Source organism: Psammomys obesus, unplaced genomic scaffold (genome assembly GCF_907164565.1).
Source record: "Psammomys obesus unplaced genomic scaffold, mPsaObe1.curated_primary_1811, whole genome shotgun sequence".
NCBI classification, from domain to species: domain Eukaryota; kingdom Metazoa; phylum Chordata; class Mammalia; order Rodentia; family Muridae; genus Psammomys; species Psammomys obesus.
In genome coordinates this window covers 1574436-1580019 of record NW_026586589.1, presented here as the reverse complement: position 1 = coordinate 1580019, position 5584 = coordinate 1574436, and positions in this window count along the sequence as shown.

The window sequence follows — 5584 nt, the reverse complement described above, 5'->3', positions numbered from 1 at the left end:
AAGGAAGGAAGGAAGGAAGGAAGGAAGGAAGGAAGGAAGGAAGGAAGGACAAATGGAAGGCACATGTGTTATTACTCATAGACTCATGAGCACTACCCCCAAGCCATGTTGGTTATTTTTGCAGAAGCCATAAAGGGTATGTCAGCTTTTTTTTAAGTTACCCACAGCAGAACCACTCTGCAGGGGCAGTTACCGCACTCAGTGCTGCCTGCTGCAGTTTGGTTTTGTTGTTGTTGTTTGGGGGTTGTTTGTTTGTTTGTTTTGTTTTTTGGCAAGCAAGAAAAATAAGTCAGTGAAAGTGAAGAAATAAGATAGGCTTCACTCTCACCTCCAAAATTGCAGAACATCAGCACTGTCTGATCGAGATATCATTAAAGCGCCCAAGATTGGTCTGGGACATTTTTTAAAGGTCTGTGCAAAATTCTTACTTCTGTGAGACAAATTAATGCTGCAGAATAACCAAAAGAAAATAGAAAAAAAAAATCTTGATTCATGTTCTCTTGGAATGCAGTTTGGTGTAATTGTTTTCTCGTGTAATTACATATATTACCAATGTAATTACAAATAATACACGTGTTTGATTCGTACAATTATAGAATAGCATATAATTTCTAGATGTGCAGCATTTCTTTCTCCACAAGATCCCTTTGTGAAGGAAATGATTTATCATCTCTAAGAAATGTGCCCCTGTGTATTATGTGGTTTAATAAAGGAAAAATTAGTAAATATTTGCATTATTTTTGTATTACACCAAAATAAACTCAGTCGTGAAAATCTGGGTTTAAGAAGTCTCATTATCAGCTTTAAAAAAAAAAAAACTGCTTGTACTGGGCTAAATTGACCCACTGGAGAAGAGCCAACCCAAGAGTATGATTACCAAGAGTGGTAATGATAGGGCACCTACTATGATCAAGACCCAGTCCAACGAGGCGTGTGTGAAAGTCTAGGGAGTAAGAGGGAGTAATAACCCCTCTGCAGACTCATAAAGACTCGAACGACAAAGTCTGGCTCTGTCCCTATCAATTGCACACCCTTGAGCTACTACAGAACCTCACAGAACTTCCATAAAGTGGAAGTAATATATGGCTTTGGTCATCACTTGGTCTTGAGGATTAAACAAGCTAGCCCACATGAAAGGCGCTAGTTAGAGCCTCAGTAAGAACATGCAGTACCAGCAGGAGCTTGCCGCTGGGACTAATAAATCATGACCCACAGTTATCCTTGTTGTTGTTTGCAAGGTCACAGTTCACCTGACCTGCCACAGGACACCTGTAAGGTGGTGATCTTTTAGTCTCTCCTGACAGCAACTGGACTCATTTAAGTAGTGAGAGAATTGTGAAGGTCTGGGGAAGGGCCGGGTGAACATCTCTGAGATGTGGAGAGGAATGAATGCAGACTCCTAGACTGTAAAGACTAATGGAATCTACAGATGATCCTTGACTATAACAAGTGGCCTACACTAAGGTTTCACTGGGTCTGTGCAAAAGAATAATGTTAAAACTTAACCAGTATTTCAAATAATGAAATTTCCAACCAGTAGGCTGAATTCACATATTCTCTTGGACACAGAAAATACTGGCAAGGCCTAATCCAAATTTTCCATTGCCACAACTGACTGGAGCCAAGGGGCGCCATCTTCCAGTTAACGGCAACCTGCAGGCTACCCTCTCCAGTGTCCGTTATCTGTATCCACTGAGGCACCCGTGGACCACCAAAGCTCTGAGATGCTTCTCTAAACAACAACAAAGTGGACAGAAAGGTCTGTACTACACAGGCCCAGCTGGCCCTGCTATTCTGCCTTCCCCAGAAAGCACAATTTCACCTGTTGCCCTAACCTCATTGAGTCTTACAGCTGCTGAACCTTTCTCATCCCCAGGCACTTGGGGGAAATTGCCATAGCAGTGGCTAAACAGAATGTTCTTCTTATCTAGGGAGGAGGGCAGCCATGATCTGCCTCATGATCAACCTCCCGTTTAAGAAAGAATAGACTAGAATAGAAAGAATTGGTCTGAGCATACTAAAGATTCTCTGTCTAAATATTAAAAATCGTATGTCAGACCTCAGTACCTCAGTGGATAAAGAGGACATAGCCACCAAGGCATGAAAACAAAAATGTCTCAATATGGCAAGATCAGAAAGTAATTCAAGGAAAAAGGGCGAATGAAGGGAGGGGAACGGGTAGAAGAGGGGAAAGGAGGAGAGGGTAGGGGAAGAGGGATATAGAGGCAATTAAAAAAGACTCTCTCCTGATGAGAAAACTGGGTATCAGGAAGTTTTAGGAACACGCCTAAGAAGTGAGAAATTTATATCCAGGTGTAACTAACTAAAGCACACAGCCTTACTTTTTGAGTCACTTTAACCAACAGATACTTCAAAATGTTAAACACCAAGAATCTGAAGACTTGAGGATACAGGGTTAACAGCCCCAGCTCATCAGAAGGCCAAGGAGAAGGGATACCCTCAGCCAGCTGGCCTGCTGTATCTGTTCACCTTGTCAAGAGAGAAGCCATATACAAACGATTTGAACTTCCTGGATAAAGCTCCGCATGCTTCATTCTGGAGTCCCTGCTCATCATGGAAGCAGCTATTTCATCAAATGCCACAAGTGCCCAGGAAAAGACTGACTCCTGCTCAGGTTCAGCAACAGATTCAAAGACTAAGCAAATACGTGTTTAATGATATTGCACAAGTCACCCAAGAGAAAAGATGAAGCAGTAATGCACCGGAGTATATGAAGGCGTCTAACTTGATGCTGAAATTTTTCTTTTGACCTTTTAGCCTTCTTAAGTGAACTTTCAGTCATAGCAAAAAATGATATAGGACAACGTAAGAAAATTAAGAATTATAGGTGAGTTCCACGCATGTGAGGAAGATGAGTTAGACGTTCTGTCCTGATTTAAAACCAAAGGTCTGTCTCAGTGTAGCTTAGCCTGGGCTTCTGTCTACTCTGTCCCCTACAGGCTACGTGAGGTTCCTTACAATGCCTTCCATTCCGCTGTCTTTTCCGATGTGAGCAGCAAAGTCCTCAGCACATAGTAGGTACACAATTCACCCCTGTTAAGAGAGTATTCAAGAGCCTTGTGTTTCCCTTCATCTGTTCCTTCTCAGGCTCTGTCAATTCAGAGGGTGACATGGGTGACTGATATCCCCTGGAGGAGTCCACACGATTAATTACCCTTGTAACCTCAGAAACCATATTCAAAATCAAATCTGCACAAGTGACAAGTGGGGGATATAAAAAATGGCACTCTCCCCTGCCTCTTAATTATACACTATATATCAAACCTCTCCCAAGCTCTGAAAATGTCCCCTTTAACATTCTGCACTTGGCTCTCAATTCCAACACCTAAAATAGAGATTGTATTACTTAAATATTTACCTGATTTTTTTCACATCCCTGTTCCCATTCTTTTTTTTTTAACCCCTCAATCCGGTTTATCTACTCCCCATTTCTATCTCATATGGTTATGCATTGGCCAGGAAAATTTAGAGAAAGGCTCAGAGTTGTTCCATTGTCCTGATACTAAGGGGCACTTACCTCATAGCGAACGTGCTTCACACCATCACATGGACACCAGAGAGAGACCCATTTGTAAAGCATAATTGTAACTCTGCTTACCAAGTAAGGGAGAGCATGCATGAGTGAGTCTCTCTCTCTCTCTCTCTCTCTCTCTCTCTCTCATGCATGTACACATGTGTAGAACATGCATAAGCTTATATGCCCATTGGAAAAGGTGAAAATAATATGTACACAGACAATAATTAGCCACAGAAGCTGGAGAGGAGGCTCATCTGTTACAAGTACTTGCCATGAAGGCATGGGCTAGAGTTCAGATCCCAGAAGCCATGTAAACACCAGACATGGTCTCTCACACATGTAACTCCAGCACTGAAGGAGGAGAGACAGAACCTTGGCTTATTAGCTGCCAGCCTCGATGAAAAAAACACAAACATCAGTTTCCACAAGATACCTGGCCTCAAAAGAACAAGGTAGAGAGTGACAGAGGACACCCTCTGCCGGCACACCCACCTTACACACACACACACACACACACACACACACACACACACGTATACACACACACACACGTATACACACACACACATACACAGAATAAACAATGACAATCAGCCATGCACTAAAGCAAAGAAAGGTAAATTGGCCATGGTTGAGCAAATGTAGTTTTGATATATTAAGTGACAGAATTGTGGATAGAGTGTGTTTTTATGTTTGCTTTATTTTCTACAAATAAAAATGTTCATGTGCCAATGCATGTATCTGTGTAAAGGCTAGCTCCATGCCTTTAAGACTGAAAGTAAACACAGACACAAACATGCATGGAGATACGGTTGGCTAATGGCCCAAAGCTGACCTTGGCAATTCTACCTGTGTAAGCCTTACCTGCCAGAGTCATGGCTCACTCCCCAGAGCCTCCTCTGCAGACATTGGCTCCCGGATCCCATTATTTTACTATTTTGTTTCATGTCTCCTGCCCTCCTTAGTTGACTTCTCCTTATGGAAAACACCTTCTGGCTGGATGCCGCAGGAAGATGCTTTTAGCAGTGTGCGGTGGGAAATGCAGCTGAGCTGACTCAAGACACTGAAGAGTATTCTCTGTGTGTACCCCCAGAAAGGCTGAAGATGCTACGAGCACCCAGAGCCGATACTCCAGACTGTCTCTTCATTCTGCTTGCCTGGCCCAGCATCGTCCTGAACTGATCCCCTCCTCGCACATACACAGTGAATGGGTACAATATCAAGATCCACACTGTGTAATCTGGCCCAGAGGAAGAGGGTTGACTTGGTTTCCCTCTCCATTCTTCACTGCTCTAAACAGGGTCCCATGCCACTCGCATCAACAGCTATACTCAGGGAAGCATGAGAGCTGATTGGTTCAAGAATCCAGCCCTAATCCAACGTCCATGGCCAGGAAAGGTAGATCAATCATGATTGAGTAAATGAAGCCCAGATAGAGGAGAAGGGGATTGGTTAGCAGTGAGATCTCCTCTTAGGGCAAAAGAAAAAAATGTGGGTGCAACTGGGAGGATGGATGACAGGATGAAGGCTTGTGGACACTGTGGGTCCTGCTGTATTCTTCTTCTACAGAAGGAATCCTACTAGTGTAGTTTCCAGACTTCTTCCTCACAGCATCTGCCTGGTGATGAAGTAACACCAAATCTAGCCCTTCATCAATTAGCCCTGCCCATGCAGTCACGCACATGAGCGTGCACACACACACACACACACACACACATGTTCATGTCCGTATGTGTATGTATGTTTGTGTGGGAGGTATGTGTGTGAGCCCATGTAAGTGAGTCTTATGTGGTCTTTCTCGGTGGCTCTCCACCTTATTTCTTGAGACAGTCTGTCACTGAACTTGAAACCCACCAGTTAGGCTAGGCTGCCTGGCAGCAAGCTCCTGCGGGAGGCCTGTTTCTGTCACCATCCTTCCTCCACCCATTGCTGAGATTGCTGGTGGACATAGCTGTGCCTGGATTTCGCATGGGTTCTGGGAATCTGAGTTCAAATCTCCGTGTGTGTGTGTGTGTGTGTGTGTGTGTGTGTGTGTGTGTGTGTGTG